The following is a 12598-nucleotide window of genomic DNA, read 5'->3' as shown; positions in this document are numbered from 1 at the left end:
AGTGTTCAATAAAATGATCACCTATGCCACCTGTAAGACTCATTCTCAGTGTCTGATAAAATGATCACCGATGTAACCTGTAAGACTCATTCTCAGTGTTTGAGATAATGATCACCTATGCCACCTTTAAGACTCATTCTCAGTGTCTGATAAAATGATCACCTATGCCGCCTGTAAGACTCATTCTCAGTGTTTGATAAAATGATCACCTATGCCACCTGTAAGACTCATTCTCAGTGTCTGATAAAATGATCACCTATGCCGCCTGTAAGACTCATTCTCAGTGTCTGATAAAATGATCACCTATGTAACCTGTAAGACTCATTCTCAGTGTCTGATAAAATGATCACCTATGACACCTGTAAGACTCATTCTCAGTGTCTGATAAAATGATCACCTATGCCACCTGTAAGACTCATTCTCAGTGTTTGATAAAATGATCACCTATGCCACCTGTAAGACTCATTCTCAGTGTCTGATAAAATGGTCACCTATGCCACCTGTAAGACTCATTCTCAGTGTTCAATAAAATGATCACCTATGCCACCTGTAAGACTCATTCTCAGTGTTCAATAAAATGATCACCTATGCCACCTGTAAGACTCATTCTCAGTGTCTGATAAAATGATCACCGATGTAACCTGTAAGACTCATTCTCAGTGCTTGAGATAATGATCACCTATGCCACCTGTAAGACTCATTCTCAGTGTCTGATAAAATGATCACCTATGCCACCTGTAAGACTCATTCTCAGTGTTTGATAAAATGATCACCTATGCCACCTGTAAGACTCATTCTCAGTGTCTGATAAAATGATCACCTATGCCGCCTGTAAGACTCATTCTCAGTGTCTGATAAAATGATCACCTATGCCACCTGTAAGATTCATTCTCAGTGTCTGATAAAATGATAACCCATGCCACCTGTAAGACTCATTCTCAGTGTCTGAAAAAATGATCACCTATGCCACCTGTAAGACTCATTCTCAGTGTCTGATAAAATGATCACCTATGTCACCTGTAAGACTCATTTTCAGTGTCTGATAAAATGATCACCTATGCCACCTGTAAGACTCATTCTCAGTGTCTGATAAAATGATCACCTATGCCACCTGTAAGACTCATTCTCAGTGTTTGAGATAATGATCACCTATGCCACCTGTAAGACTCATTCTCAGTGTCTGATAAAATGATCACCTATGCCACCTGTAAGACTCATTCTCAGTGTCTGATAAAATGATTACCTATGCCACCTGTAAGACTCATTCTCAGTGTCTGAAAAAATGATCACCTATGCCACCTGTAAGACTCATTCTCAGTGTCTGATAAAATGATCACCTATGTCACCTGTAAGACTCATTCTCAGTGTCTGATAAAATGATCACCTATGCCACCTGTAAGACTCATTCTCAGTGTTCAATAACATGATCACCTATGTCATCTGTAAGACTCATTCTCAGTGTTCAATAAAATGATCACCTATGCCACCTGTAAGACTCATTCTCAGTGTCTGATAAAATGATCACCTATGCCACCTGTAAGACTCATTCTCAGTGTCTGATAAAATGATCACCTATGTAACCTGTAAGACTCATTCTCAGCGTTTGAGATAATGATCACCTATGCCACCTGTAAGACTCATTCTCAGTGTTTGAGATAATGATCACCTATGCCACCTGTAAGACTCATTCTCAGTGTTTGAGATAATGATCACCTATGCCACCTGTAAGACTCATTCTCAGTGTTTGAGATAATGATCACCTATGCCACCTGTAAGACTCATTCTCAGCTTTCAATAAAGTGATCACCTATGTCACCTGTAAGACTCATTCTCAGTGTCTGATAAAATGATCACCTATGCCACCTGTAAGACTCATTCTCAGTGTCTGATAAAATGATCACCTATGCCACCTGTAAGACTCATTCTCAGTGTCTGATAAAATGATCACCTATGCCGCCTGTAAGACTCATTCTCAGTGTTTGATAAAATGATCACCTATGCCACCTGTAAGACTCATTCTCAGTGTCTGATAAAATGATCACCTATGCCGCCTGTAAGACTCATTCTCAGTGTCTGATAAAATGATCACCTATGTAACCTGTAAGACTCATTCTCAGCGTTTGAGATAATGATCACCTATGCCACCTGTAAGACTCATTCTCAGTGTTTGAGATAATGATCACCTATGCCACCTGTAAGACTCATTCTCAGTGTTTGAGATAATGATCACCTATGCCACCTGTAAGACTCATTCTCAGTGTTTGAGATAATGATCACCTATGCCACCTGTAAGACTCATTCTCAGCTTTCAATAAAGTGATCACCTATGTCACCTGTAAGACTCATTCTCAGTGTCTGATAAAATGATCACCTATGCCACCTGTAAGACTCATTCTCAGTGTCTGATAAAATGATCACCTATGCCACCTGTAAGACTCATTCTCAGTGTCTGATAAAATGATCACCTATGCCACCTGTAAGACTCATTCTCAGTGTCTGATAAAATGATCACCTATGCCACCTGTAAGACTCATTCTCAGTGTCTGATAAAATGATCACCTATGCCACCTGTAAGACTCATTCTCAGTGTTTGATAAAATGATCACCTATGCCACCTATAAGACTCATTCTCAATGTCTGATAAAATGATCACCTATGCCACCTGTAAGACTCATTCTCAGTGTCTGATAAAATGATCGCCTATGCCACCTGTAAGACTCATTCTCAGTGTCTGATAAAATGATCACCTATGTAACCTGTAAGACTCATTCTCAGTGTTTGAGATAATGATCACCTATGCCACCTGTAAGACTCATTCTCAGTGTTTGAGATAATGATCACCTATGCCACCTGTAAGACTCATTCTCAGTGTTTGAGATAATGATCACCTATGCCACCTGTAAGACTCATTCTCAGTGTTTGAGATAATGATCACCTATGCCACCTGTAAGACTCATTCTCAGTGTTTGAGATAATGATCACCTATGCCACCTGTAAGACTCATTCTCAGTGTTCAATAAAATGATCACCTATGCCACCTGTAAGACTCATTCTCAGTGTCTGATAAAATGATCACCTATGTAACCTGTAAGACTCATTCTCAGTGTTTGAGATAATGATCACCTATGCCACCTGTAAGACTCATTCTCAGTGTTTGAGATAATGATCACCTATGCCACCTGTAAGACTCATTCTCAGTGTTTGAGATAATGATCACCTATGCCACCTGTAAGACTCATTCTCAGTGTTTGAGATAATGATCACCTATGCCACCTGTAAGACTCATTCTCAGTGTTTGAGATAATGATCACCTATGCCACCTGTAAGACTCATTCTCAGTGTTTGAGATAATGATCACCTATGCCACCTGTAAGACTCATTCTCAGCTTTCAATAAAGTGATCACCTATGTCACCTGTAAGACTCATTCTCAGTGTCTGATAAAATGATCACCTATGCCACCTGTAAGACTCATTCTCAGTGTCTGATAAAATGATCACCTATGCCACCTGTAAGACTCATTCTCAGTGTCTGATAAAATGATCGCCTATGCCACCTGTAAGACTCATTCTCAGTGTTTGAGATAATGATCACCTATGCCACCTGTAAGACTCATTCTCAGTGTTTGAGATAATGATCACCTATGCCACCTGTAAGACTCATTCTCAGTGTTTGAGATAATGATCACCTATGCCACCTGTAAGACTCATTCTCAGTGTTCAATAAAATGATCACCTATGCCACCTGTAAGACTCATTCTCAGTGTCTGATAAAATGATCACCTATGTAACCTGTAAGACTCATTCTCAGTGTTTGAGATAATGATCACCTATGCCACCTGTAAGACTCATTCTCAGTGTTTGAGATAATGATCACCTATGCCACCTGTAAGACTCATTCTCAGTGTTTGAGATAATGATCACCTATGCCACCTGTAAGACTCATTCTCAGTGTTTGAGATAATGATCACCTATGCCACCTGTAAGACTCATTCTCAGTGTTTGAGATAATGATCACCTATGCCACCTGTAAGACTCATTCTCAGTGTTCAATAAAATGATCACCTATGCCACCTGTAAGACTCATTCTCAGTGTCTGATAAAATGATCACCTATGTAACCTGTAAGACTCATTCTCAGTGTTTGAGATAATGATCACCTATGCCACCTGTAAGACTCATTCTCAGTGTTTGAGAAAATGATCACCTATGCCACCTGTAAGACTCATTCTCAGTGTTTGAGATAATGATCACCTATGCCACCTGTAAGACTCATTCTCAGTGTTTGAGATAATGATCACCTATGCCACCTGTAAGACTCATTCTCAGTGTTTGAGATAATGATCACCTATGCCACCTGTAAGACTCATTCTCAGTGTTCAATAAAATGATCACCTATGCCACCTGTAAGACTCATTCTCAGTGTTTGAGATAATGATCACCTATGCCACCTGTAAGACTCATTCTCAGTGTTCAATAAAATGATCACCTATGCCACCTGTAAGACTCATTCTCAGTGTCTGATAAAATGATCACCTATGTAACCTGTAAGACTCATTCTCAGTGTTTGAGATAATGATCACCTATGCCACCTGTAAGACTCATTCTCAGTGTTTGAGATAATGATCACCTATGCCACCTGTAAGACTCATTCTCAGTGTTCAATAAAATGATCACCTATGCCACCTGTAAGACTCATTCTCAGCTTTCAATAAATTGATCACCTATGTCACCTGTAAGACTCATTCTCAGTATCCGATAAAATTATCACCTATGCCACCTGTAAGACTCATTCTCAGTGTTCAATAAAATGATCACCTATGTCACCTGGAAGACCCATTCTCTGTGTTTGATAAAATGATCACCTATGACATCTGTAAGACTCATTCTCAGTGTTTAACAAAATAATCACCCATGACTTGAAGAATATATTAAAAAATGACTTGCAAATAAGTCAGTATTTTACTGAGGACAAATCTCAAACAATATGAGAAAACTAAATATGTCAAAAACTGTTTGCCAGTCAAAACTCTCATCCAACAGTTTGATGATCTTACGGATTTCCTGGACAGGACTTCAATGCAGGCAGATGCATATTACAGAAAGCTGTCTCACTGTGTGTCTGGATTACAAATTTCTCTAATTTTATTCAATAACTTCAGCTGTATGAAATCTGGAATAGTTTGTCTCAAATGTTGTACAAGACATTACCAGGAACATGTAACTGTATTATACAGGGATCAAAAACTCTCTCACCTGTGTTATTATGTACAACTCTCACATGAAATTACCTGTGCAAGTGTACTATGGTGCTTCTTACGTGTAATTGTTTTCCCTGTCAACCATACAAATTTTTGTAACTTTAACATCAACTTTGCCACTATGATTCTTTTCAAACTTTCAACGATTGAAAATGATCAAATGTCAATTTACATTATAGTAATTTTGTCTCATAACACAAAGGTAGAGAAAAGTGTCATGGTATCATTTCGTACCAAAGATGAGATTCAAGCTCTTTTACTTTTGAAGCTTTTTTGAAGCTCTGTCACTTTAGCTCTTTTGATGCTCTTTTACTTTTGACAAATTTGAACCAAAAGTTAAATGTCAGTTACAAAAGAAACAATATAGATAATCTCTTAAGAACTTTCAAATAAGAGACAAAAACCTGCACTAATTTAAATGGTATTAATTCCACCTTAAAGCACAAACCATAAACCCTGTATACATTATGGCCACTCGTTTATTTTCATGCCTATTAAACCTCATGAGACTTGATAGGTATGATTAAATCTTATGAGACTTAATAGGTATGATTAAATCTGATAACACTTGATAGGTATGATTAAATCTGATGAGACCTGATAGGTATGATTAAATCTCATGGGACATGATATGTATGATTCAATCTTATGAGACTTAATAGGTATGATTAAATCTGATGATACTTAATAAGCATGAGATTAAAGCTCACAATAATTGATAGGTATGATTAAATCTGATGACACTTGATAGGTATGATTATATCTGATGAGACCTGATAGGTATGATTATATCTGATGAGACCTGATAGGTATGACTAAATCTGATGATACTTGATAGGTATGATTCAATCTTATGAGACTTGATAGGTATGATTAAATCTGATGATACTTGATAGGTATGATTAAATCTGATGAGACTTGATAGGTATGATTGAATCTGATGATACTTGATAGGTATTATTAAATCTGATGGTACTTGATAGGTATCATTAAATCTGATGAGACTTGATAGGTATGAGATTAAATCTCATGAGACTTGATAGGTATTATTATATCTCATGAGAATTGATAGGTATGATGAAATCTGATGAGACTTGATAGGTATGATTAAATCTGATGATACCTGATAGGTATGACTGAATCTCATGAGACTTGATAGGTATGAATAAATCTCAGGAGACATGATAGGTATGATTAAATCTCATGAGACTTGATAGGCATGATTAAATCTGATGAGGCTTGATAGGCATGAGATTAAAGCTCACAAGACTTTATAGGTATGATTAAATCTGATGAGACTTGATAAGTATGATTAAATCTTATGAGACTTGATAGGTATGAGATTAAAGCTCATGAGATTTTATAGGTATGATTAAATCTCATGAGGCTTGATAGGTTTTATTAAATCTCATGAGACTTAATAGGTATGCATCATCTTGTTTGCTGCATTATGATATTGATCTGAGTTTCCAATCCCTGTATGTTCAAGTCCCATGCTGAAGAGTTTGCTCCAACTGCAACAATGTTCTATTCCAATTTTTGTTGTAATAACAAATTTGTAAGGAATAGGTCATTAATTGGGAGGAGTTATCTTTCTTGTCACATAAATGACAGCCTTGCATGTAGAAATGAGAAAGATGAGTCATCAATACAATCTATATTTTATATCTAAATTATTATCAGAATTATTTGTAAAATTTGAAACATGCTTAGATTTTTTTTCCGCACTGTACATACTGTATACATTTTTCAAATCCTTTTTTATTACATGCAAATTCTCAATAATATTGCATTCTAAAGAAAAGTAACTTTACCCTTTAATTTTTTCAAAAGTTAATATTTAAGTTGTTGTTGTTGTTATGCCCAGTAATACCACTATTATTTTTTGCCCAGTATTGCCACTATTATTTGGCATATAATACCACTAATAGTTTACCCTGTAATACCATTAATGTTGTTTGCCCTGTAATACAATTAATATTGTTTGCCCTGTAATACCACTAATATTTTTTACCCTGTAATACCACTATATAGTTTGCCCTGTAATACCATTAATATTGTTTGCCCTGTAATACCACTAATATTTTTTTACCCTGTAGTACCATTATATAGTTTGCCCTGTAATACCATTAATACTGTTTGCCCAGTAATACCACTAATATTATTTGTCATGTAATAGCACTAATATTGTTTGTCCTGTAATACCACTTATATTATTTGCCTGTAATACAGTTTGCCCTATTATACTACTAATATTGTTTGCCCCGTAATACCACTAATGCTGTTTGCCCTCTAATACCACTATGTTGTTTGCCCTGTAATACCACTAAAGTTGTTTGCCCTCTAATACCACTAATATTGCCTTCTCAATAATCATCAATTGTTTAACCTTTTTATCTTTTAGCCCGGTGACAAATCAAGACCACAAGATTGGTGATCATCAATAGGAAACATAAAGACAGGAAAAACTCTACATTTATTTCCACAGCAGTGTACCAAGAACAATATGTGTAGCCAAGTGTGTCCAAAATAAAATTCTAGTGGAGGATGGTGAATCAAGCATGAGGAATTAAATTTCTCATGCAGATGGGGCACCTAATAATGAAACATGATCTATGTTTTTTAATAGCCAGCTTTTAAAGGCTATTTGCAAACCCACTTTTTGATCTGGTTGGGACTAGTCCTAAAATCTAAGACATCTAACCTGATATTTATATTGCCTGGGTGGATCCAAACAACAGAAATATTAGGTGTGGACTTCTTATGTTGTTGGACTAGGTTGGGGCCTCTAAATTCCATGTCTGGAATGAACAGTGCATGCTATGTGTGATGTCACATTACATACATCACACTACATTAAGGCGTGTTCCAAGCAAGCTCATAACTGGGTACACTGAACACAAAACCATAAAAGACAAGGTATTTCATGATGTGAAATCACACTGCAGTTTGTCAACTGTCAGAACAGAGATAAACCACACCCAACTCATTGATCGAACATAATGTATCAAATCAAAGCTAGTATTATACCTTGATACTCCTCCCATGCAAATTGGCATTCATTGTTTAATGTATACTGAAATTTTATGAAAAATGCTTGAAAAATGTTTAAGTTACGATGGTCTGATTTTGTATATAATGATACAGTGGCAAGTGACTAGGCGATGGACATTAGGCAGTTAGTTTCCTACAAGTTGCCAGTGTGTCTGTAAACCTTGTGATGATCACACCTTACCCTGTGACAGCACTGGTCACCAGTTTACAGGTACCAACATGTGTTAGGGTTTCAGTGACATATGACTATAGGATAATTGGCTTTTATTAGTAAAACAAAAACAAATTATCTGACGAGTTCTTTTTTAGCTGCACATACAACACACCACTGGCTACATTATGCCAAGGAAACAGGGGCTAAGTGCCCTTCGCAAGAACACACCAATACAGTCACCCAAGGTGGCCTCGATGGTTATCGGTGGTTAACAAACGTGTGACTCTTGGATTACATGCCATTTTACTTGAATTCATTACCAAATCTATGTTATATGAAAGCTGGCAGTATTGTGAGGAACCTATTAATGAGGTGTCACTGTAAGTTTCAAATTATATAACAGAACAATTTTAGATTCTTGCAATACATTATGATACATGGTATTAAAACTTCAATGGGTGAGGATCACTCTGGTGGCCTAAGGGTTAGAAGTGTCCACCTCGGATGTGGGTTCAAACTCCATCCGAGTCATACCAAAGATTTACAAAAATGGTAGTAGCAGTTGCCTCACTTCAGCATTAAGAGGTCAGTGTTAGTACTGGTCAGCCTGATGTCAGGATAATGTTACTGGGTGGGACATCATGCTACATGTCTGCGGCATGATGCCCCAGTGCTAGACATAACTGTAAACTGCCACAATGCACATCACAGTGATAAGACTCAAATTGTTAAAGCTATATTAAAAACCTAAAAATACACACTTAACAGATCAGAGATAAATATAATGGCCTACTTTTCTGTTGACATAAATAAGCACTTGATCTTCTGTACTTTACCTGACCTTGAAAATTTCTTCTCTGACATTTTGTAAATCAATATTTTGTTGAAAAATAGGAGCAGTTAGAACAATAGTTTCTGAACAGTTCTAAAGATCATGTTTGCTTAACATGTTGGCTATTTACGTTTACCTGCAGAACTACAATACTACTGCTTAGCTCCTCTAGTCTCCAGGGAACAAATATCCAGGTTGTGAAAATTTATCCTGGAATGACCTCAAGCCCTTTCTTAAGAAGACATTATCATAAACACCTAATACTCTATGATCAAATACTTCAAATTAACATATATACTTGTTTACAAATCGTTCTAACTGCACATACACATTTCTGTTGTTGCATAATGCACTGGCAGATCTGGGTCTCTGTAGTTGTTTGTTAACAGCAATAAGGAGGACAAAAAACACAGACCCTGATCTATCACCATGTTATGTGATGGCAGATTAAGGCCTACTCTGTTTGCAGTTTGATTTGACTTACGAGTGAGTATATATGGTACTACCACATATACTGGAATGGAAGTAACCTTGTATTATTGAGCTTTAGACTCTAATGGAAAAAAGTATTTTGCACGTCAAGCCACAAACAAAGCATTACTGTAAACACAGTACATACAGACACAAGTAATTTAAATCAAATTTATATTGAAACAGTTGCAGAATATGTTTTAGCCTTTTCCAAAGAATAAAATTTGAAAACAAAACTAAGCAAATAGTTTGATTTGAAACTGTTCAGATATTATCATTAGAGTTTAATATACTAGTCAGTATACTAGAACATTTCAACTGAGGTTTTTGGAATAACAGAATGAATTGTATTATATCTGAAGGATGATGAAACATCATGGAGTTTACAAAATACAAATATATCAAAAAGCTTGAACCAAAACCTTAATCCAAATTTTCCATGACTATGACCTTGACACCTTGGTTAAAGGAGCAAAGAACAGTGTTACAGTGATGAAATATGGCTGTGACCTACATTTATTTGACACAGTTGTAGAGTTACTATTTATACTCACTAATAAGTGTCAATTAGATGCCTAACTGCCATTGCATAATGCACCAGTAGATCATGTTCAATGATGTTTTTGCTCCTGATAGCTCTTAACAGATTGGATAGACCCAGATCTGCTGACACACATTGTGATAGCAGATCTGGGTCTGTGCAATCTGCATATGGACCTATAAGTGAGTGTATATGGTAGCTGTAACAGATGGACTTACAACTGAGTATGTAGGGTAGCTGCAACAGCTGGAATTGTAAGTGAATATATATGGTAGCTGTAGCAGTTGGGCTAGTGAGTATTATGACAGCTGTTGCAGTTGGACTAGTGAGTAAATATGGTAGCTGTAGCAGTTGTACTAGTGAGTAAATATGACAGCTGTAGCAGTTGTACTAGTGAGTAAATATGGTAGCTGTAGCAGTTGGATTCATAAGTACAGTGTGACCCTGCTATAGCATGCTCAGTTATAACATGAATTCGGATATAACACGGTCGTGGTGTGACTCCCAAAAATTCATATACATGTATTTTTCTTATACACAAAAAAAAATCCTTTCTTAAAAGTACACCACAAAAATGTAAAAAGAGTATTACCATTTTGGTGAAGAGATAGGGTATGAATATTACAAGACGATCATGGCGTGGCTATTTTCTCGTACACGAAAAATAGTTTTTTTCCTTTTAAAGGTATGAAAAGTTTATTCAGGGATCACGCAAGGCTTCACCAATGTCACAAATTACAATTTCTTTCTTATTGGCGCGTCAAAATATACCATTATTTATTGCTGACACTGTTGGCTATTTAAACTTGTATATACAACCAATGGTGTGGAGTGGAGAAATTCAGAGACCCCATAAAAGGAAGCCGTAAACATGATATAAAATGCACTGAAATTTATCAATTGTTACATAAACAAATTCTTTGCTCATATTGGCAAACCATCTTAACAGTGCATTGTTATATCATAACCTGCTCATGTTGATATCTAGCATGAGTACTGTATGTTGTGAGATATCCGCTTTTTTTCGTTGTTGACATTTGTTAGTGGAGATCAATCACATGAGGCATTATCTCATAATCTATCTTTTGTCTGATTTTTGACCGCTTGCTAGTAATTAATATATTTACATAGACTGACATTTGTAAGTAGATGGTAAATAAAATTCCTCTTCTTTTCACTCAGAATTAAATCATTCAGAACACTCACTTTTTCTGCAGCAATCCTTCTCATCAGACCAGAACACCTGCATCTCTATCGTCCATTGACCCTTTTTTCATTTCTGACGCACGTGTGTAAACTATTCAACAGGCAGGAAGGAACGGAAACTAAAATTGACCGAATGAGGGCCAATTCCTTTTTTTAAATGTACCCAGATAAAATAGTTTGCTGAAATTTCAAAGAAAACAGATTACCTTTGAAGTACAGATTGTTTTGAAAACGTACCAAGCAAATGTTAAATAAAAATCAATTTCATTCATGCAATACAATTATTTGATGTTGCCGCCACAATAAGAAATGGGCATTTGTTTGGTTCTCCAATGCTGTCCTTTAGTGGTGACTTCAATAATGCACGCACCCTTCATCAAAGAAAGCCGACTACATTCTTCAATTAAAACAAAGAACCTTTCTTCAAAGGAAGCCAGTACCAAACTTAATTAAAAGCAATGGAATCTGATGAATTGTTTCATTTTCCAATGTGACTGGAACATGTTTACTGTGCTGTGAAAGTTTCCTTTTTGCAGGAAAAAGGTTTATGCTTACGAATGCTACCAATGGCAGCTTAAAATGCAAACTAATTTTTGCTGACTTGGAACATACTGAAAAGTAAATGTGCTTCATCATTTTTTACTTGACTGTGCTGTTTTTCCACTGAATTCAGACCTATATGACCTATGACAAAATTAGTGAATATTTTAACTCTATGTATGTGAATATTTTAGATGGAATTACTTGTATTGTGGAGTCAATGTATGTGATGAGATTCGCGGGTGAGTACATGGTGTTGATACTCAATTTATGCTATACATTAGACATGTATATATAAACAGTATCTGTACCAATGCTTGCTTCTCTGTATAAAGTAAAATATATATACTACAGGTGTATTTCTCATTTAATATGCATCTATTTAAGACGGCTACTGTGCCAATGAAGCAAGTATTTTTGCATCCACATTTATTACTTCCCCCCCACTGCAATTTTTTTAGGATACATGCATCATTTTCTTCAGGTAACTAATCTGGTTGCTTATAACACAGTTTGGTCTATAACATGGTCAGGTTCAATGG

The sequence above is a fragment of the Sinohyriopsis cumingii genome, chromosome 17 (assembly GCF_028554795.1).
Source record: "Sinohyriopsis cumingii isolate HCF-2022 chromosome 17, ASM2855479v2, whole genome shotgun sequence".
Lineage (NCBI taxonomy): Eukaryota > Metazoa > Mollusca > Bivalvia > Unionida > Unionidae > Sinohyriopsis > Sinohyriopsis cumingii.
Note: the sequence above shows the minus strand (reverse complement) of the source record.